This window comes from Anarhichas minor, unplaced genomic scaffold (assembly GCF_050575085.1).
Source record: "Anarhichas minor isolate MPS153535 unplaced genomic scaffold, ASM5057508v1 ptg000037l, whole genome shotgun sequence".
In the NCBI taxonomy this organism is placed as follows: domain Eukaryota; kingdom Metazoa; phylum Chordata; class Actinopteri; order Perciformes; family Anarhichadidae; genus Anarhichas; species Anarhichas minor.
In genome coordinates, this window is record NW_027466483.1 from 81,629 (window position 1) to 106,069 (window position 24,441).

Consider the following 24,441-nt stretch of genomic DNA (forward strand, 5'->3'; position numbering starts at 1 on the left):
GAGGCGTTGTTGAGGAGACACTTCTCATCCTGCATGCGGGGGACAGTCCTTCACCGACGACCAGAACTGCAGCGGTCCAAAATGGCACCGTGCTGCACCCAGAGCTACAGGCTCCACCTAACGGAGCTACAAATGCGTCGGTGGCTGACGTCACACGCTCAGTCACAGCGGAGGTACATGGGGCACCAACCAACACGGTTCCTCTGACGCCCGTTACACCACCACACAGAGTGGTCCCATCCGTCCAGGAAACACAGGCCCTTAGTAGACCTGCAGACAGCCTAACACAAGGGACTGACATGGTTCTGGACACTACTCCGATGCCCCTGTCAGACATTTGGCCCCTCTCACAACATAGTGAGAACACACAAAACATAGTTCCACCTACACCGACTCCTCAACAGCTCCATCCACAATCACAAAGACCACTAAGACTGTTTACCAGGAGGACAGCTAGTCCACGAGAGGCCCCCCCGGCCCCCCTGCTTCTTCTTCGGGCCCCCCCACACCACAATGGATGTGTGGCTTCCATAACGAGCTCCATCATGGAGCTCTCACAGCAGGAGCTGGATCCACTAGTGGATGAGGAAGACGGAGAGCCGCACCCTCCTGTTCCAGACAGCGTGCAGTCCACCAGACCGACGACCGGCAGTCTTCAAACAGCGGTGCAGACTCGACTGGATTCGACTCCAAGAGGGACGGTCATCACACCACAGTCACTGATGTTACACCGACCTACGAAACATCTCACCACTTCGAGAAAGTTGCAAGATTGGAGCCTCACGGTTGGCAAAAAATGGCTAATCATGGGTGACTCAAATACCAACAGATTCCCACCACACAACAATCCAGATCTACAAATTGACGCCTTCCCAGGTGCCACCTTCAGAAACGCAGAAGAGCTACTGGACAAAGCCAGATCCACAGCCACGGTGGAAAAAATCATCCTGGCCTTTGGCCTAAACAACCGTGTCCAAAAGACCAAAGAGACAGCTATCAAACAGCTGCAGAGAGCGCTTAAGTTGGCCCAAGAGAAGTTTCCGTGGGCGGAAATTTTCATTCCACAGATCAACTTCTCCCCCAATCTTCCAACGAGAGAGAAAATGCGTCTCACACACCTGAACGCGTACATCTCTGACCTGGGTGAGTATATTCCGTCTCTACCAAGCACTGACTTTAAAACAGGACCAGATAACCTGCACTGGACTTATGACACAGCTCAGCGCATGCTGGACCACTGGTGCACTTACTTAAACTAATTGTCCCCATAAACCTGCCTCCACAGGAGGGGGATAAGACTGTTATTAATTTAACAAAAAACTTTAAGTTAACTGCACCACAATTTGCTCTGCTTAACAAAGGCTTGAACTTTATCCCCACAAAGGGCACAAACAAAGACATTAAGGAACAAAGCCGTTATGATACTCAGCAATACCATAGGAAGCTGAAACTGGCAGCTTATTATGAACATGCAAAAGACTCTGAACCGCTGCCTTTCATTCAGAAATCAGTCTGGACTCCCCCCCAGGGACAAACACCCAGTGAAATCACGGCTCTCATCAAGGCGGATCTTCAATATTTGGATGCTGAGTTTAGGGTCCATCGTGTACCACCAAACCTGAGTACTGAAGAGGTTAGAGCACTGACAGAACTGAACAGTAACAAACACATCATCATCAAGCCAGCTGATAAAGGCAGTGCTATGGTCATTATGGACAGAGAACAGTATGTATGGGAGGGTTATCGACAACTCAACGACCCCAAATACTACACTAAATTGACCAAACCTATTTATCCAGAAACGATTCCAATCATGAACAAAATTATCCAAACTCTCTATGAGAAAAGGTTTATTAAGGCAAAACAAAAATATTATTTAATGGGCAACTCGGAACCCAGAGCCAGATTATTTTACATGCTGCCCAAAATCCACAAGGATCCAACTAAGTGGAGCAAACCACATGAAATCCCTCCAGGTAGACCCATTGTGTCTGACTGCAGCAGTGAAACATATTACACTGCAGAATACCTGGACTTCTTCCTCAATCCTCTCTCGACCACACACCCCAGTTACATTAAGGACACGTACCACTTTATCAACATAGTAAAAAAACTGCACATTCCTGACAACTCCATTCTTTTTACAATTGACATAGACAGTCTATATACAAATATTGACTTCAAAGAAGGCATGCAAGCCATAAAAAATGCATTTCGGAAACACCCAAACAAAAAAAGACCAGAAAAAGAATTATTACAGTTATTAGAGATTAATTTGACCAAAAATGACTTCACATTTAATGGAGAATTTTTCCTGCAAATTAAAGGTACAGCTATGGGGAAGAAATTTGCTCCCGCATATGCAAACATCTTTATGGCTGAATGGGAGGAGTCAGCCCTAAAAACATGTCCTAAAAAACCTCTGTACTACTACAGGTTTTTAGATGACATCTGGGGGGTGTGGCCTCATACGAGAGAGGACTTTGACACATTTTTGAACACGCTGAATAATCACAGTGAATCAATCAAGCTAAAATCAACCAGCAGTTTGACCTCTGTCGATTTCTTGGACACCACCACTTTTAAGAACGACAGGTTCAAGGAGACCCACACACTAGCGATCAAAGTGTTCTTTAAAGAGACAGACACCCACGCTCTGCTCTATAAAACTAGCTTCCACCCAAAGCACACCTATGCAGGCTTGATTAAGTCACAATTGTTGAGGTTTCACAGAATTTGCACTGAAGAGGAAGATTTTAATTCGGCAGTCAGAGTGCTGTTTCGAGCTTTGTCCACCAGAGGGTACTCTAGGACCTTCCTTAGAAAATGCAGAAGGTCATTTCAGCAAACTAGACCACCAGTAGTAACTTGTAACCTTCCATTTGTGACGACATTTTCCCCGTCAACTGTTGAACTAATTAGACAAAGTAAGAGGAACTTTCAAAAACACATTACAGGAACATCAACATTACAAAACTATAGCATTATTGCTGCATTCAGGAAAAACAAGAATTTACAGGATCTCCTGGTAAAAGCGAAAATTAAACCCCTCTTTGACCCTAAAACCAGAGTACAGGGCCAGTATTTTAAACACCAAAACTGGTTCACTAATCGGTACACAAAAGAGGTCTTTCAGACAATGACCCGTGGCAGTCTAAAGTCCAAAAATTGTATATATCTGATTTCTTGTAAAAAGTGTGGTTTACAGTATGTGGGTGAAACGGGGAACACCATTTCTACTCGATTCACTCAACACAAATACAACATACTGAAGAGGAAAAAGATGGAGACACCTTTTGTGAAACACTTCCTATTACATGGATGGAAATCTGTTTTAACGACTGTCATTGAGTGTAACCCCAGGTGGAACATTTCCCAGAGGAAAAGGGCTGAAAGGATCTGGATTGCCAGACTGGATACAAGACATCCTAAAGGCTTGAATGAGAGGTAGGTGCTTCAGGATGTGAGGTAGTGATGGACAGTGCACAGATCACCTTGCTGGCTTCCAGCATAGTGATCACAATCCCCTAACACCTAACCAGCCCGTGCCTCCTGCCTCATATCTCTGTTGCTCTGCTCCTCTCATGTAGCCTGCCCTGCTTTCTTGCCCTAATCTCAACCACTCCCTCTCCTCGCCTAAACCTAACTATTCGACCCCCTGCCTAAACCTAACCATTCGACCCCCCGCCTAAGCCTAACCATTCGGCCAACGCCTAAACCTAACCATTCGACCCCCCCGCCTAAACCTAACCATTCGGCCCTCCCGCCTAAGCCTAACCATTCGGCTCCCGCCTGGACCTGACCGTTCGTATATGTACACATGTGTGTATATATATATGTATATGTATGTGTATATATATGTGTGTAGGTATGTATGTGTATGCAGGTGGGTGTATGGGCATATTTACGTGTGTGTGTGTGTTTATGGCGGCTCATGTAGCATGTCTGACTGGGCCTGATCGGGCACTCAGTACTACATAGAGTGGAACACACTGGAACGTCCAGATGCATGTACATGCAGGTTTGGTTTTGGAGCAGTCCATGTGGCATCACTTCCCAGACCGCAGGAGGTGGGCGGTGACAAATGGATGGAGGACGGCACGGCTTCAGGTCGAAGATGTTTCTGCGGACAAATGGATGTGGGAGTACATTTGAAACAATTCGTAAAACATGACTCATCAGATCTCAATGGACAATCAGTTAGGCATCAAACATGCCACGGTTTAATGTCTAAAGTGTATGCGCATATGTGTATGATAATAGTTGTGTGCACTTGAAACAGGGCATATAACATGACTCATCAGATCTCACTGGACAATCAGTTAGGCATCAAACATGCCACGGGGTAATGTCTAAAGTGTATGCGCATATGTGTATGAGAATAATTGGGTGCACTTGAAACAATTCATATAACATGACTCATCAGATCTCACTGGACAATCAGTTAGGCATCAAACATGCCACGGTGTAATGTCTAAAGTGTATACATATGTGTATGATAATAGCTGTGTGCATTTGAAAAAGTGCATACAACATGACTCATCAGATCTCACTGGACAATCAGTTAGGCATCAAACATGCCACGGTTTAATGTCTAAAGTGTATGCATATGTGTATGATAATAGCTGTGTGCATTTGAAACAAGTGCATATAACATGACTCATCAGATCTCACTGGACAATCAGTTAGGCATCAAACATGCCACGGTGTAATGTCTAAAGTGTATACATATGTGTATGATAATAGCTGTGTGCATTTGAAACAAGTGCATATAACATGACTCATCAGATCTCACTGGACAATCAGTTAGGCATCAAACATGCCACGGTTCAATGCATAAAGTGTATACATATGTGTATGATAATAGTTGTGTACATTTGAAACAGTGCAGAGAACATGACTCATCAGATCTCACTGGACAATCAGTTAGGCATCAAACATGCCACGGTGTAATGTCTAAAGTGTATGCATATGTGTATGATAATAGCTGTGTGCATTTGAAAAAGTGCATATAACATGACTCATCAGATCTCACTGGACAATCAGTTAGGCATCAAACATGCCACGGTTCAATGTCTAAAGTGTATGCGCATATGTGTATGAGAATAATTGGGTGCACTTGAAACAATTCATATAACATGACTCATCAGATCTCACTGGACAATCAGTTAGGCATCAAACATGCCACGGTTTAATGCATAAAGTGTATACATATGTGTATGAGAATAGCTGTGTGCATTTGAAACAAGTGCATATAACATGACTCATCAGATCTCACGGGACAATCAGTTAGGCATCAAACATGCCACGGTTTAATGCATAAAGTGTATACATATGTGTATGATAATAGTTGTGTACATTTGAAACAGTGCAGAGAACATGACTCATCAGATCTCACTGGACAATCAGTTAGGCATCAAATATGTCATGGCTGCTTAGTCAGATGGCCTACTGATTGGTCCTTGGAACAAAATGGCTGAGCCCAGGGGCGCCAGACCATAGGAACTTCGCATCACAGCCCATCCTCCCTTTTCCACAACATGGCCGATGCTACAACAGCGTCCGACATCGTTCCGTAACTATACAGTTATTCTACAAAGAACAAGTAGCCTGAAGAAGGTTCTTCTTAGAACCGAAACGTCGCGATTAATTTACTTGTTCAAAATAAGGTTCACCTGAACAGAAAATAAAAGGTAAAACAACTCTTGTAAACTTTTTTCTGAGCCACATGCTAACGAGGCTAAGCTAAGCTAACCTAGCCTCACCATGTTCCACCACGGCCGTGACCGCGGCGAGGAGTGGACGGTTGTCAACTACGGGAGAGGCCGCAGACAGCGGAGCCAGCGCCCGAGGTCACCCACCAGACCTGCGTCCCCTCGCCGACGTCGGGACCCTTCATACAACCACCACAGGTACCCAGCAGACGGCCGCAGCCGCGGGGATCCATCAGACGTCGGTCACCGCGAGGATCCATCAGATGTCCGCCGCCGCCGCGGGTATCCATCAGACGTTCGTCACCGCGAGGATCCATCAGACGTCGTCCGCCGCCGCGGGGATCCATCAGACGTCCGCCGCCGCGGATATACAGCGGATGTCCGCCGCAGGTATCCAGCGGACATCCGCCGGAGGGATCCATCAGACGTCCGCCGCAGACATCCATCGGACGTCCGCCATCACGGGCATCCATCGGACGTCCACCACCGCAGGGATCCATCAGATGTCCCCCGCAGGTGTCCACCAGACGTCCGCCGGAGGGATCCATCAGACGGCCGCCGCAGGACGTATGCCTCCGTCACGAGGACCGGACTCGGACCCGACGGGGACCGCCCTTCTCGGCGCCGTAACTATAATGGCAGAGAAGCAAACTATAAGACACAATTCGTGGACCGCAGGACCGTCCAGAGACCGGCGGAGTACCGGTCCAACATGCCACGTAATAAACGTAAGATCGACCACACACACAACACAGGTCAGCAACAGCTACAACACAATGAAAGCCATCAGAATAGACCCAGATCCGATGATCCAGACTTTGGGCTTAAATGCCGCATTCTACACAGAGTGATTAAAACAGCGCATCACCTCACAAATGTGAGTGCAGACCAGCCGCCCCGCACAATTAACAGAGTGATTAATCAGCTATCCACGCTAATTAAACCCGCGGTACCGAATGCCGACACCCAGAGGCTAATTGAAGGAAATGCTAAAAACTGGGCCCACACCACACTGATTATACTTCAGGACCATTATGAAAACGTCATAAAGAGTGAGATAGATAAACTTTATAAACTCTCACCTCACGATTGGAGCGGCCCCTTTGAAGTAGCCTCAGCCTGGGCGAAGAGAAACCTCGGTAGCAGATTAGCACCCGACACACTGGCCGAGGCTAGAGGCGTTGTTGAGGAGACACTTCTCATCCTGCATGCGGGGGACAGTCCTTCACCGACGACCAGAACTGCAGCGGTCCAAAATGGCACCGTGCTGCACCCAGAGCTACAGGCTCCACCTAACGGAGCTACAAATGCGTCGGTGGCTGACGTCACACGCTCAGTCACAGCGGAGGTACATGGGGCACCAACCAACACGGTTCCTCTGACGCCCGTTACACCACCACACAGAGTGGTCCCATCCGTCCAGGAAACACAGGCCCTTAGTAGACCTGCAGACAGCCTAACACAAGGGACTGACATGGTTCTGGACACTACTCCGATGCCCCTGTCAGACATTTGGCCCCTCTCACAACATAGTGAGAACACACAAAACATAGTTCCACCTACACCGACTCCTCAACAGCTCCATCCACAATCACAAAGACCACTAAGACTGTTTACCAGGAGGACAGCTAGTCCACGAGAGGCCCCCCCGGCCCCCCTGCTTCTTCTTCGGGCCCCCCCACACCACAATGGATGTGTGGCTTCCATAACGAGCTCCATCATGGAGCTCTCACAGCAGGAGCTGGATCCACTAGTGGATGAGGAAGACGGAGAGCCGCACCCTCCTGTTCCAGACAGCGTGCAGTCCACCAGACCGACGACCGGCAGTCTTCAAACAGCGGTGCAGACTCGACTGGATTCGACTCCAAGAGGGACGGTCATCACACCACAGTCACTGATGTTACACCGACCTACGAAACATCTCACCACTTCGAGAAAGTTGCAAGATTGGAGCCTCACGGTTGGCAAAAAATGGCTAATCATGGGTGACTCAAATACCAACAGATTCCCACCACACAACAATCCAGATCTACAAATTGACGCCTTCCCAGGTGCCACCTTCAGAAACGCAGAAGAGCTACTGGACAAAGCCAGATCCACAGCCACGGTGGAAAAAATCATCCTGGCCTTTGGCCTAAACAACCGTGTCCAAAAGACCAAAGAGACAGCTATCAAACAGCTGCAGAGAGCGCTTAAGTTGGCCCAAGAGAAGTTTCCGTGGGCGGAAATTTTCATTCCACAGATCAACTTCTCCCCCAATCTTCCAACGAGAGAGAAAATGCGTCTCACACACCTGAACGCGTACATCTCTGACCTGGGTGAGTATATTCCGTCTCTACCAAGCACTGACTTTAAAACAGGACCAGATAACCTGCACTGGACTTATGACACAGCTCAGCGCATGCTGGACCACTGGTGCACTTACTTAAACTAATTGTCCCCATAAACCTGCCTCCACAGGAGGGGGATAAGACTGTTATTAATTTAACAAAAAACTTTAAGTTAACTGCACCACAATTTGCTCTGCTTAACAAAGGCTTGAACTTTATCCCCACAAAGGGCACAAACAAAGACATTAAGGAACAAAGCCGTTATGATACTCAGCAATACCATAGGAAGCTGAAACTGGCAGCTTATTATGAACATGCAAAAGACTCTGAACCGCTGCCTTTCATTCAGAAATCAGTCTGGACTCCCCCCCAGGGACAAACACCCAGTGAAATCACGGCTCTCATCAAGGCGGATCTTCAATATTTGGATGCTGAGTTTAGGGTCCATCGTGTACCACCAAACCTGAGTACTGAAGAGGTTAGAGCACTGACAGAACTGAACAGTAACAAACACATCATCATCAAGCCAGCTGATAAAGGCAGTGCTATGGTCATTATGGACAGAGAACAGTATGTATGGGAGGGTTATCGACAACTCAACGACCCCAAATACTACACTAAATTGACCAAACCTATTTATCCAGAAACGATTCCAATCATGAACAAAATTATCCAAACTCTCTATGAGAAAAGGTTTATTAAGGCAAAACAAAAATATTATTTAATGGGCAACTCGGAACCCAGAGCCAGATTATTTTACATGCTGCCCAAAATCCACAAGGATCCAACTAAGTGGAGCAAACCACATGAAATCCCTCCAGGTAGACCCATTGTGTCTGACTGCAGCAGTGAAACATATTACACTGCAGAATACCTGGACTTCTTCCTCAATCCTCTCTCGACCACACACCCCAGTTACATTAAGGACACGTACCACTTTATCAACATAGTAAAAAAACTGCACATTCCTGACAACTCCATTCTTTTTACAATTGACATAGACAGTCTATATACAAATATTGACTTCAAAGAAGGCATGCAAGCCATAAAAAATGCATTTCGGAAACACCCAAACAAAAAAAGACCAGAAAAAGAATTATTACAGTTATTAGAGATTAATTTGACCAAAAATGACTTCACATTTAATGGAGAATTTTTCCTGCAAATTAAAGGTACAGCTATGGGGAAGAAATTTGCTCCCGCATATGCAAACATCTTTATGGCTGAATGGGAGGAGTCAGCCCTAAAAACATGTCCTAAAAAACCTCTGTACTACTACAGGTTTTTAGATGACATCTGGGGGGTGTGGCCTCATACGAGAGAGGACTTTGACACATTTTTGAACACGCTGAATAATCACAGTGAATCAATCAAGCTAAAATCAACCAGCAGTTTGACCTCTGTCGATTTCTTGGACACCACCACTTTTAAGAACGACAGGTTCAAGGAGACCCACACACTAGCGATCAAAGTGTTCTTTAAAGAGACAGACACCCACGCTCTGCTCTATAAAACTAGCTTCCACCCAAAGCACACCTATGCAGGCTTGATTAAGTCACAATTGTTGAGGTTTCACAGAATTTGCACTGAAGAGGAAGATTTTAATTCGGCAGTCAGAGTGCTGTTTCGAGCTTTGTCCACCAGAGGGTACTCTAGGACCTTCCTTAGAAAATGCAGAAGGTCATTTCAGCAAACTAGACCACCAGTAGTAACTTGTAACCTTCCATTTGTGACGACATTTTCCCCGTCAACTGTTGAACTAATTAGACAAAGTAAGAGGAACTTTCAAAAACACATTACAGGAACATCAACATTACAAAACTATAGCATTATTGCTGCATTCAGGAAAAACAAGAATTTACAGGATCTCCTGGTAAAAGCGAAAATTAAACCCCTCTTTGACCCTAAAACCAGAGTACAGGGCCAGTATTTTAAACACCAAAACTGGTTCACTAATCGGTACACAAAAGAGGTCTTTCAGACAATGACCCGTGGCAGTCTAAAGTCCAAAAATTGTATATATCTGATTTCTTGTAAAAAGTGTGGTTTACAGTATGTGGGTGAAACGGGGAACACCATTTCTACTCGATTCACTCAACACAAATACAACATACTGAAGAGGAAAAAGATGGAGACACCTTTTGTGAAACACTTCCTATTACATGGATGGAAATCTGTTTTAACGACTGTCATTGAGTGTAACCCCAGGTGGAACATTTCCCAGAGGAAAAGGGCTGAAAGGATCTGGATTGCCAGACTGGATACAAGACATCCTAAAGGCTTGAATGAGAGGTAGGTGCTTCAGGATGTGAGGTAGTGATGGACAGTGCACAGATCACCTTGCTGGCTTCCAGCATAGTGATCACAATCCCCTAACACCTAACCAGCCCGTGCCTCCTGCCTCATATCTCTGTTGCTCTGCTCCTCTCATGTAGCCTGCCCTGCTTTCTTGCCCTAATCTCAACCACTCCCTCTCCTCGCCTAAACCTAACTATTCGACCCCCTGCCTAAACCTAACCATTCGACCCCCCGCCTAAGCCTAACCATTCGGCCAACGCCTAAACCTAACCATTCGACCCCCCCGCCTAAACCTAACCATTCGGCCCTCCCGCCTAAGCCTAACCATTCGGCTCCCGCCTGGACCTGACCGTTCGTATATGTACACATGTGTGTATATATATATGTATATGTATGTGTATATATATGTGTGTAGGTATGTATGTGTATGCAGGTGGGTGTATGGGCATATTTACGTGTGTGTGTGTGTTTATGGCGGCTCATGTAGCATGTCTGACTGGGCCTGATCGGGCACTCAGTACTACATAGAGTGGAACACACTGGAACGTCCAGATGCATGTACATGCAGGTTTGGTTTTGGAGCAGTCCATGTGGCATCACTTCCCAGACCGCAGGAGGTGGGCGGTGACAAATGGATGGAGGACGGCACGGCTTCAGGTCGAAGATGTTTCTGCGGACAAATGGATGTGGGAGTACATTTGAAACAATTCGTAAAACATGACTCATCAGATCTCAATGGACAATCAGTTAGGCATCAAACATGCCACGGTTTAATGTCTAAAGTGTATGCGCATATGTGTATGATAATAGTTGTGTGCACTTGAAACAGGGCATATAACATGACTCATCAGATCTCACTGGACAATCAGTTAGGCATCAAACATGCCACGGGGTAATGTCTAAAGTGTATGCGCATATGTGTATGAGAATAATTGGGTGCACTTGAAACAATTCATATAACATGACTCATCAGATCTCACTGGACAATCAGTTAGGCATCAAACATGCCACGGTGTAATGTCTAAAGTGTATACATATGTGTATGATAATAGCTGTGTGCATTTGAAAAAGTGCATACAACATGACTCATCAGATCTCACTGGACAATCAGTTAGGCATCAAACATGCCACGGTTTAATGTCTAAAGTGTATGCATATGTGTATGATAATAGCTGTGTGCATTTGAAACAAGTGCATATAACATGACTCATCAGATCTCACTGGACAATCAGTTAGGCATCAAACATGCCACGGTGTAATGTCTAAAGTGTATACATATGTGTATGATAATAGCTGTGTGCATTTGAAACAAGTGCATATAACATGACTCATCAGATCTCACTGGACAATCAGTTAGGCATCAAACATGCCACGGTTCAATGCATAAAGTGTATACATATGTGTATGATAATAGTTGTGTACATTTGAAACAGTGCAGAGAACATGACTCATCAGATCTCACTGGACAATCAGTTAGGCATCAAACATGCCACGGTGTAATGTCTAAAGTGTATGCATATGTGTATGATAATAGCTGTGTGCATTTGAAAAAGTGCATATAACATGACTCATCAGATCTCACTGGACAATCAGTTAGGCATCAAACATGCCACGGTTCAATGTCTAAAGTGTATGCGCATATGTGTATGAGAATAATTGGGTGCACTTGAAACAATTCATATAACATGACTCATCAGATCTCACTGGACAATCAGTTAGGCATCAAACATGCCACGGTTTAATGCATAAAGTGTATACATATGTGTATGAGAATAGCTGTGTGCATTTGAAACAAGTGCATATAACATGACTCATCAGATCTCACGGGACAATCAGTTAGGCATCAAACATGCCACGGTTTAATGCATAAAGTGTATACATATGTGTATGATAATAGTTGTGTACATTTGAAACAGTGCAGAGAACATGACTCATCAGATCTCACTGGACAATCAGTTAGGCATCAAATATGTCATGGCTGCTTAGTCAGATGGCCTACTGATTGGTCCTTGGAACAAAATGGCTGAGCCCAGGGGCGCCAGACCATAGGAACTTCGCATCACAGCCCATCCTCCCTTTTCCACAACATGGCCGATGCTACAACAGCGTCCGACATCGTTCCGTAACTATACAGTTATTCTACAAAGAACAAGTAGCCTGAAGAAGGTTCTTCTTAGAACCGAAACGTCGCGATTAATTTACTTGTTCAAAATAAGGTTCACCTGAACAGAAAATAAAAGGTAAAACAACTCTTGTAAACTTTTTTCTGAGCCACATGCTAACGAGGCTAAGCTAAGCTAACCTAGCCTCACCATGTTCCACCACGGCCGTGACCGCGGCGAGGAGTGGACGGTTGTCAACTACGGGAGAGGCCGCAGACAGCGGAGCCAGCGCCCGAGGTCACCCACCAGACCTGCGTCCCCTCGCCGACGTCGGGACCCTTCATACAACCACCACAGGTACCCAGCAGACGGCCGCAGCCGCGGGGATCCATCAGACGTCGGTCACCGCGAGGATCCATCAGATGTCCGCCGCCGCCGCGGGTATCCATCAGACGTTCGTCACCGCGAGGATCCATCAGACGTCGTCCGCCGCCGCGGGGATCCATCAGACGTCCGCCGCCGCGGATATACAGCGGATGTCCGCCGCAGGTATCCAGCGGACATCCGCCGGAGGGATCCATCAGACGTCCGCCGCAGACATCCATCGGACGTCCGCCATCACGGGCATCCATCGGACGTCCACCACCGCAGGGATCCATCAGATGTCCCCCGCAGGTGTCCACCAGACGTCCGCCGGAGGGATCCATCAGACGGCCGCCGCAGGACGTATGCCTCCGTCACGAGGACCGGACTCGGACCCGACGGGGACCGCCCTTCTCGGCGCCGTAACTATAATGGCAGAGAAGCAAACTATAAGACACAATTCGTGGACCGCAGGACCGTCCAGAGACCGGCGGAGTACCGGTCCAACATGCCACGTAATAAACGTAAGATCGACCACACACACAACACAGGTCAGCAACAGCTACAACACAATGAAAGCCATCAGAATAGACCCAGATCCGATGATCCAGACTTTGGGCTTAAATGCCGCATTCTACACAGAGTGATTAAAACAGCGCATCACCTCACAAATGTGAGTGCAGACCAGCCGCCCCGCACAATTAACAGAGTGATTAATCAGCTATCCACGCTAATTAAACCCGCGGTACCGAATGCCGACACCCAGAGGCTAATTGAAGGAAATGCTAAAAACTGGGCCCACACCACACTGATTATACTTCAGGACCATTATGAAAACGTCATAAAGAGTGAGATAGATAAACTTTATAAACTCTCACCTCACGATTGGAGCGGCCCCTTTGAAGTAGCCTCAGCCTGGGCGAAGAGAAACCTCGGTAGCAGATTAGCACCCGACACACTGGCCGAGGCTAGAGGCGTTGTTGAGGAGACACTTCTCATCCTGCATGCGGGGGACAGTCCTTCACCGACGACCAGAACTGCAGCGGTCCAAAATGGCACCGTGCTGCACCCAGAGCTACAGGCTCCACCTAACGGAGCTACAAATGCGTCGGTGGCTGACGTCACACGCTCAGTCACAGCGGAGGTACATGGGGCACCAACCAACACGGTTCCTCTGACGCCCGTTACACCACCACACAGAGTGGTCCCATCCGTCCAGGAAACACAGGCCCTTAGTAGACCTGCAGACAGCCTAACACAAGGGACTGACATGGTTCTGGACACTACTCCGATGCCCCTGTCAGACATTTGGCCCCTCTCACAACATAGTGAGAACACACAAAACATAGTTCCACCTACACCGACTCCTCAACAGCTCCATCCACAATCACAAAGACCACTAAGACTGTTTACCAGGAGGACAGCTAGTCCACGAGAGGCCCCCCCGGCCCCCCTGCTTCTTCTTCGGGCCCCCCCACACCACAATGGATGTGTGGCTTCCATAACGAGCTCCATCATGGAGCTCTCACAGCAGGAGCTGGATCCACTAGTGGATGAGGAAGACGGAGAGCCGCACCCTCCTGTTCCAGACAGCGTGCAGTCCACCAGACCGACGACCGGCAGTCTTCAAACAGCGGTGCAGACTCGACTGGATTCGACTCCAAGAGGGACGGTCATCACACCACAGTCACTGATGTTACACCGACCTACGAAACATCTCACCACTTCGAGAAAGTTGCAAGATTGGAGCCTCACGGTTGGCAAAAAATGGCTAATCATGGGTGACTCAAATACCAACAGATTCCCACCACACAACAATCCAGATCTACAAATTGACGCCTTCCCAGGTGCCACCTTCAGAAACGCAGAAGAGCTACTGGACAAAGCCAGATCCACAGCCACGGTGGAAAAAATCATCCTGGCCTTTGGCCTAAACAACCGTGTCCAAAAGACCAAAGAGACAGCTATCAAACAGCTGCAGAGAGCGCTTAAGTTGGCCCAAGAGAAGTTTCCGTGGGCGGAAATTTTCATTCCACAGATCAACTTCTCCCCCAATCTTCCAACGAGAGAGAAAATGCGTCTCACACACCTGAACGCGTACATCTCTGACCTGGGTGAGTATATTCCGTCTCTACCAAGCACTGACTTTAAAACAGGACCAGATAACCTGCACTGGACTTATGACACAGCTCAGCGCATGCTGGACCACTGGTGCACTTACTTAAACTAATTGTCCCCATAAACCTGCCTCCACAGGAGGGGGATAAGACTGTTATTAATTTAACAAAAAACTTTAAGTTAACTGCACCACAATTTGCTCTGCTTAACAAAGGCTTGAACTTTATCCCCACAAAGGGCACAAACAAAGACATTAAGGAACAAAGCCGTTATGATACTCAGCAATACCATAGGAAGCTGAAACTGGCAGCTTATTATGAACATGCAAAAGACTCTGAACCGCTGCCTTTCATTCAGAAATCAGTCTGGACTCCCCCCCAGGGACAAACACCCAGTGAAATCACGGCTCTCATCAAGGCGGATCTTCAATATTTGGATGCTGAGTTTAGGGTCCATCGTGTACCACCAAACCTGAGTACTGAAGAGGTTAGAGCACTGACAGAACTGAACAGTAACAAACACATCATCATCAAGCCAGCTGATAAAGGCAGTGCTATGGTCATTATGGACAGAGAACAGTATGTATGGGAGGGTTATCGACAACTCAACGACCCCAAATACTACACTAAATTGACCAAACCTATTTATCCAGAAACGATTCCAATCATGAACAAAATTATCCAAACTCTCTATGAGAAAAGGTTTATTAAGGCAAAACAAAAATATTATTTAATGGGCAACTCGGAACCCAGAGCCAGATTATTTTACATGCTGCCCAAAATCCACAAGGATCCAACTAAGTGGAGCAAACCACATGAAATCCCTCCAGGTAGACCCATTGTGTCTGACTGCAGCAGTGAAACATATTACACTGCAGAATACCTGGACTTCTTCCTCAATCCTCTCTCGACCACACACCCCAGTTACATTAAGGACACGTACCACTTTATCAACATAGTAAAAAAACTGCACATTCCTGACAACTCCATTCTTTTTACAATTGACATAGACAGTCTATATACAAATATTGACTTCAAAGAAGGCATGCAAGCCATAAAAAATGCATTTCGGAAACACCCAAACAAAAAAAGACCAGAAAAAGAATTATTACAGTTATTAGAGATTAATTTGACCAAAAATGACTTCACATTTAATGGAGAATTTTTCCTGCAAATTAAAGGTACAGCTATGGGGAAGAAATTTGCTCCCGCATATGCAAACATCTTTATGGCTGAATGGGAGGAGTCAGCCCTAAAAACATGTCCTAAAAAACCTCTGTACTACTACAGGTTTTTAGATGACATCTGGGGGGTGTGGCCTCATACGAGAGAGGACTTTGACACATTTTTGAACACGCTGAATAATCACAGTGAATCAATCAAGCTAAAATCAACCAGCAGTTTGACCTCTGTCGATTTCTTGGACACCACCACTTTTAAGAACGACAGGTTCAAGGAGACCCACACACTAGCGATCAAAGTGTTCTTTAAAGAGACAGACACCCACGCTCTGCTCTATAAAACTAGCTTCCACCCAAAGCACACCTATGCAGGCTTGATTAAGTCACAATTGTTGAGGTTTCACAGAATTTGCACTGAAGAGGAAGATTTTAATTCGGCAGTCAGAGTGCTGTTTCGAGCTTTGTCCACCAGAGGGTACTCTAGGACCTTCCTTAGAAAATGCAGAAGGTCATTTCAGCAAACTAGACCACCAGTAGTAACTTGTAACCTTCCATTTGTGACGACATTTTCCCCGTCAACTGTTGAACTAATTAGACAAAGTAAGAGGAACTTTCAAAAACACATTACAGGAACATCAACATTACAAAACTATAGCATTATTGCTGCATTCAGGAAAAACAAGAATTTACAGGATCTCCTGGTAAAAGCGAAAATTAAACCCCTCTTTGACCCTAAAACCAGAGTACAGGGCCAGTATTTTAAACACCAAAACTGGTTCACTAATCGGTACACAAAAGAGGTCTTTCAGACAATGACCCGTGGCAGTCTAAAGTCCAAAAATTGTATATATCTGATTTCTTGTAAAAAGTGTGGTTTACAGTATGTGGGTGAAACGGGGAACACCATTTCTACTCGATTCACTCAACACAAATACAACATACTGAAGAGGAAAAAGATGGAGACACCTTTTGTGAAACACTTCCTATTACATGGATGGAAATCTGTTTTAACGACTGTCATTGAGTGTAACCCCAGGTGGAACATTTCCCAGAGGAAAAGGGCTGAAAGGATCTGGATTGCCAGACTGGATACAAGACATCCTAAAGGCTTGAATGAGAGGTAGGTGCTTCAGGATGTGAGGTAGTGATGGACAGTGCACAGATCACCTTGCTGGCTTCCAGCATAGTGATCACAATCCCCTAACACCTAACCAGCCCGTGCCTCCTGCCTCATATCTCTGTTGCTCTGCTCCTCTCATGTAGCCTGCCCTGCTTTCTTGCCCTAATCTCAACCACTCCCTCTCCTCGCCTAAACCTAACTATTCGACCCCCTGCCTAAACCTAACCATTCGACCCCCCGCCTAAGCCTAACCATTCGGCCAACGCCTAAACCTAACCATTCGACCCCCCCGCCTAAACCTAACCATTCGGCCCTCCCGCCTAAGCCTAACCATTCGGCTCCCGCCTGGACCTGACCGTTCGTATATGTACACATGTGTGTATATATATATGTATATGTATGTGTATATATATGTGTGTAGGTATGTATGTGTATGCAGGTGGGTGTATGGGCATATTTACGTGTGTGTGTGTGTTTATGGCGGCTCATGTAGCATGTCTGACTGGGCCTGATCGGGCACTCAGTACTACATAGAGTGGAACACACTGGAACGTCCAGATGCATGTACATGCAGGTTTGGTTTTGGAGCAGTCCATGTGGCATCACTTCCCAGACCGCAGGAGGTGGGCGGTGACAAATGGATGGAGGACGGCACGGCTTCAGGTCGAAGATGTTTCTGCGGACAAATGGATGTGGGAGTACATTTGAAACAATTCGTAAAACATGACTCATCAGATCTCAATGGACAATCAGTTAGGCATCAAACATGCCACGGTTTAATGTCTAAAGTGTATGCGCATATGTGTATGATAATAGTTGTGTGCACTTGAAACAGGGCATATAACATGACTCATCAGATCTCACTGGACAATCAGTTAGGCATCAAACATGCCACGGGGTAATGTCTAAAGTGTATGCGCATATGTGTATGAGAATAATTGGGTGCACTTGAAACAATTCATATAACATGACTCATCAGATCTCACTGGACAATCAGTTAGGCATCAAACATGCCACGGTGTAATGTCTAAAGTGTATACATATGTGTATGATAATAGCTGTGTGCATTTGAAAAAGTGCATACAACATGACTCATCAGATCTCACTGGACAATCAGTTAGGCATCAAACATGCCACGGTTTAATGTCTAAAGTGTATGCATATGTGTATGATAATAGCTGTGTGCATTTGAAACAAGTGCATATAACATGACTCATCAGATCTCACTGGACAATCAGTTAGGCATCAAACATGCCACGGTGTAATGTCTAAAGTGTATACATATGTGTATGATAATAGCTGTGTGCATTTGAAACAAGTGCATATAACATGACTCATCAGATCTCACTGGACAATCAGTTAGGCATCAAACATGCCACGGTTCAATGCATAAAGTGTATACATATGTGTATGATAATAGTTGTGTACATTTGAAACAGTGCAGAGAACATGACTCATCAGATCTCACTGGACAATCAGTTAGGCATCAAACATGCCACGGTGTAATGTCTAAAGTGTATGCATATGTGTATGATAATAGCTGTGTGCATTTGAAAAAGTGCATATAACATGACTCATCAGATCTCACTGGACAATCAGTTAGGCATCAAACATGCCACGGTTCAATGTCTAAAGTGTATGCGCATATGTGTATGAGAATAATTGGGTGCACTTGAAACAATTCATATAACATGACTCATCAGATCTCACTGGACAATCAGTTAGGCATCAAACATGCCACGGTTTAATGCATAAAGTGTATACATATGTGTATGAGAATAGCTGTGTGCATTTGAAACAAGTGCATATAACATGACTCATCAGATCTCACGGGACAATCAGTTAGGCATCAAACATGCCACGGTTTAATGCATAAAGTGTATACATATGTGTATGATAATAGTTGTGTACATTTGAAACAGTGCAGAGAACATGACTCATCAGATCTCACTGGACAATCAGTTAGGCATCAAATATGTCATGGCTGCTTAGTCAGATGGCCTACTGATTGGTCCTTGGAACAAAATGGCTGAGCCCAGGGGCGCCAGACCATAGGAACTTCGCATCACAGCCCATCCTCCCTTTTCCACAACATGGCCGATGCTACAACAGCGTCCGACATCGTTCCGTAACTATACAGTTATTCTACAAAGAACAAGTAGCCTGAAGAAGGTTCTTCTTAGAACCGAAACGTCGCGATTAATTTACTTGTTCAAAATAAGGTTCACCTGAACAGAAAATAAAAGGTAAAACAACTCTTGTAAACTTTTTTCTGAGCCACATGCTAACGAGGCTAAGCTAAGCTAACCTAGCCTCACCATGTTCCACCACGGCCGTGACCGCGGCGAGGAGTGGACGGTTGTCAACTACGGGAGAGGCCGCAGACAGCGGAGCCAGCGCCCGAGGTCACCCACCAGACCTGCGTCCCCTCGCCGACGTCGGGACCCTTCATACAACCACCACAGGTACCCAGCAGACGGCCGCAGCCGCGGGGATCCATCAGACGTCGGTCACCGCGAGGATCCATCAGATGTCCGCCGCCGCCGCAGGTATCCATCAGACGTTCGTCACCGCGAGGATCCATCAGACGTCGTCCGCCGCCGCGGGGATCCATCAGACGTCCGCCGCCGCGGATATACAGCGGATGTCCGCCGCAGGTATCCAGCGGACATCCGCCGGAGGGATCCATCAGACGTCCGCCGCAGACATCCATCGGACGTCCGCCATCACGGGCATCCATCGGACGTCCACCACCGCAGGGATCCATCAGATGTCCCCCGCAGGTGTCCACCAGATGTCCGCCGGAGGGATCCATCAGACGGCCGCCGCAGGACGTATGCCTCCGTCACGAGGACCGGACTCGGACCCGACGGGGACCGCCCTTCTCGGCGCCGTAACTATAATGGCAGAGAAGCAAACTATAAGACACAATTCGTGGACCGCAGGACCGTCCAGAGACCGGCGGAGTACCGGTCCAACATGCCACGTAATAAACGTAAGATCGACCACACACACAACACAGGTCAGCAACAGCTACAACACAATGAAAGCCATCAGAATAGACCCAGATCCGATGATCCAGACTTTGGGCTTAAATGCCGCATTCTACACAGAGTGATTAAAACAGCGCATCACCTCACAAATGTGAGTGCAGACCAGCCGCCCCGCACAATTAACAGAGTGATTAATCAGCTATCCACGCTAATTAAACCCGCGGTACCGAATGCCGACACCCAGAGGCTAATTGAAGGAAATGCTAAAAACTGGGCCCACACCACACTGATTATACTTCAGGACCATTATGAAAACGTCATAAAGAGTGAGATAGATAAACTTTATAAACTCTCACCTCACGATTGGAGCGGCCCCTTTGAAGTAGCCTCAGCCTGGGCGAAGAGAAACCTCGGTAGCAGATTAGCACCCGACACACTGGCCGAGGCTAGAGGCGTTGTTGAGGAGACACTTCTCATCCTGCATGCGGGGGACAGTCCTTCACCGACGACCAGAACTGCAGCGGTCCAAAATGGCACCGTGCTGCACCCAGAGCTACAGGCTCCACCTAACGGAGCTACAAATGCGTCGGTGGCTGACGTCACACGCTCAGTCACAGCGGAGGTACATGGGGCACCAACCAACACGGTTCCTCTGACGCCCGTTACACCACCACACAGAGTGGTCCCATCCGTCCAGGAAACACAGGCCCTTAGTAGACCTGCAGACAGCCTAACACAAGGGACTGACATGGTTCTGGACACTACTCCGATGCCCCTGTCAGACATTTGGCCCCTCTCACAACATAGTGAGAACACACAAAACATAGTTCCACCTACACCGACTCCTCAACAGCTCCATCCACAATCACAAAGACCACTAAGACTGTTTACCAGGAGGACAGCTAGTCCACGAGAGGCCCCCCCGGCCCCCCTGCTTCTTCTTCGGGCCCCCCCACACCACAATGGATGTGTGGCTTCCATAACGAGCTCCATCATGGAGCTCTCACAGCAGGAGCTGGATCCACTAGTGGATGAGGAAGACGGAGAGCCGCACCCTCCTGTTCCAGACAGCGTGCAGTCCACCAGACCGACGACCGGCAGTCTTCAAACAGCGGTGCAGACTCGACTGGATTCGACTCCAAGAGGGACGGTCATCACACCACAGTCACTGATGTTACACCGACCTACGAAACATCTCACCACTTCGAGAAAGTTGCAAGATTGGAGCCTCACGGTTGGCAAAAAATGGCTAATCATGGGTGACTCAAATACCAACAGATTCCCACCACACAACAATCCAGATCTACAAATTGACGCCTTCCCAGGTGCCACCTTCAGAAACGCAGAAGAGCTACTGGACAAAGCCAGATCCACAGCCACGGTGGAAAAAATCATCCTGGCCTTTGGCCTAAACAACCGTGTCCAAAAGACCAAAGAGACAGCTATCAAACAGCTGCAGAGAGCGCTTAAGTTGGCCCAAGAGAAGTTTCCGTGGGCGGAAATTTTCATTCCACAGATCAACTTCTCCCCCAATCTTCCAACGAGAGAGAAAATGCGTCTCACACACCTGAACGCGTACATCTCTGACCTGGGTGAGTATATTCCGTCTCTACCAAGCACTGACTTTAAAACAGGACCAGATAACCTGCACTGGACTTATGACACAGCTCAGCGCATGCTGGACCACTGGTGCACTTACTTAAACTAATTGTCCCCATAAACCTGCCTCCACAGGAGGGGGATAAGACTGTTATTAATTTAACAAAAAACTTTAAGTTAACTGCACCACAATTTGCTCTGCTTAACAAAGGCTTGAACTTTATCCCCACAAAGGGCACAAACAAAGACATTAAGGAACAAAGCCGTTATGATACTCAGCAATACCATAGGAAGCTGAAACTGGCAGCTTATTATGAACATGCAAAAGACTCTGAACCGCTGCCTTTCATTCAGAAATCAGTCTGGACTCCCCCCCAGGGACAAACACCCAGTGAAATCACGGCTCTCATCAAGGCGGATCTTCAATATTTGGATGCTGAGTTTAGGGTCCATCGTGTACCACCAAACCTGAGTACTGAAGAGGTTAGAGCACTGACAGAACTGAACAGTAACAAACACATCATCATCAAGCCAGCTGATAAAGGCAGTGCTATGGTCATTATGGACAGAGAACAGTATGTATGGGAGGGTTATCGACAACTCAACGACCCCAAATACTACACTAAATTGACCAAACCTATTTATCCAGAAACGATTCCAATCATGAACAAAATTATCCAAACTCTCTATGAGAAAAGGTTTATTAAGGCAAAACAAAAATATTATTTAATGGGCAACTCGGAACCCAGAGCCAGATTATTTTACATGCTGCCCAAAATCCACAAGGATCCAACTAAGTGGAGCAAACCACATGAAATCCCTCCAGGTAGACCCATTGTGTCTGACTGCAGCAGTGAAACATATTACACTGCAGAATACCTGGACTTCTTCCTCAATCCTCTCTCGACCACACACCCCAGTTACATTAAGGACACGTACCACTTTATCAACATAGTAAAAAAACTGCACATTCCTGACAACTCCATTCTTTTTACAATTGACATAGACAGTCTATATACAAATATTGACTTCAAAGAAGGCATGCAAGCCATAAAAAATGCATTTCGGAAACACCCAAACAAAAAAAGACCAGAAAAAGAATTATTACAGTTATTAGAGATTAATTTGACCAAAAATGACTTCACATTTAATGGAGAATTTTTCCTGCAAATTAAAGGTACAGCTATGGGGAAGAAATTTGCTCCCGCATATGCAAACATCTTTATGGCTGAATGGGAGGAGTCAGCCCTAAAAACATGTCCTAAAAAACCTCTGTACTACTACAGGTTTTTAGATGACATCTGGGGGGTGTGGCCTCATACGAGAGAGGACTTTGACACATTTTTGAACACGCTGAATAATCACAGTGAATCAATCAAGCTAAAATCAACCAGCAGTTTGACCTCTGTCGATTTCTTGGACACCACCACTTTTAAGAACGACAGGTTCAAGGAGACCCACACACTAGCGATCAAAGTGTTCTTTAAAGAGACAGACACCCACGCTCTGCTCTATAAAACTAGCTTCCACCCAAAGCACACCTATGCAGGCTTGATTAAGTCACAATTGTTGAGGTTTCACAGAATTTGCACTGAAGAGGAAGATTTTAATTCGGCAGTCAGAGTGCTGTTTCGAGCTTTGTCCACCAGAGGGTACTCTAGGACCTTCCTTAGAAAATGCAGAAGGTCATTTCAGCAAACTAGACCACCAGTAGTAACTTGTAACCTTCCATTTGTGACGACATTTTCCCCGTCAACTGTTGAACTAATTAGACAAAGTAAGAGGAACTTTCAAAAACACATTACAGGAACATCAACATTACAAAACTATAGCATTATTGCTGCATTCAGGAAAAACAAGAATTTACAGGATCTCCTGGTAAAAGCGAAAATTAAACCCCTCTTTGACCCTAAAACCAGAGTACAGGGCCAGTATTTTAAACACCAAAACTGGTTCACTAATCGGTACACAAAAGAGGTCTTTCAGACAATGACCCGTGGCAGTCTAAAGTCCAAAAATTGTATATATCTGATTTCTTGTAAAAAGTGTGGTTTACAGTATGTGGGTGAAACGGGGAACACCATTTCTACTCGATTCACTCAACACAAATACAACATACTGAAGAGGAAAAAGATGGAGACACCTTTTGTGAAACACTTCCTATTACATGGATGGAAATCTGTTTTAACGACTGTCATTGAGTGTAACCCCAGGTGGAACATTTCCCAGAGGAAAAGGGCTGAAAGGATCTGGATTGCCAGACTGGATACAAGACATCCTAAAGGCTTGAATGAGAGGTAGGTGCTTCAGGATGTGAGGTAGTGATGGACAGTGCACAGATCACCTTGCTGGCTTCCAGCATAGTGATCACAATCCCCTAACACCTAACCAGCCCGTGCCTCCTGCCTCATATCTCTGTTGCTCTGCTCCTCTCATGTAGCCTGCCCTGCTTTCTTGCCCTAATCTCAACCACTCCCTCTCCTCGCCTAAACCTAACTATTCGACCCCCTGCCTAAACCTAACCATTCGACCCCCCGCCTAAGCCTAACCATTCGGCCAACGCCTAAACCTAACCATTCGACCCCCCCGCCTAAACCTAACCATTCGGCCCTCCCGCCTAAGCC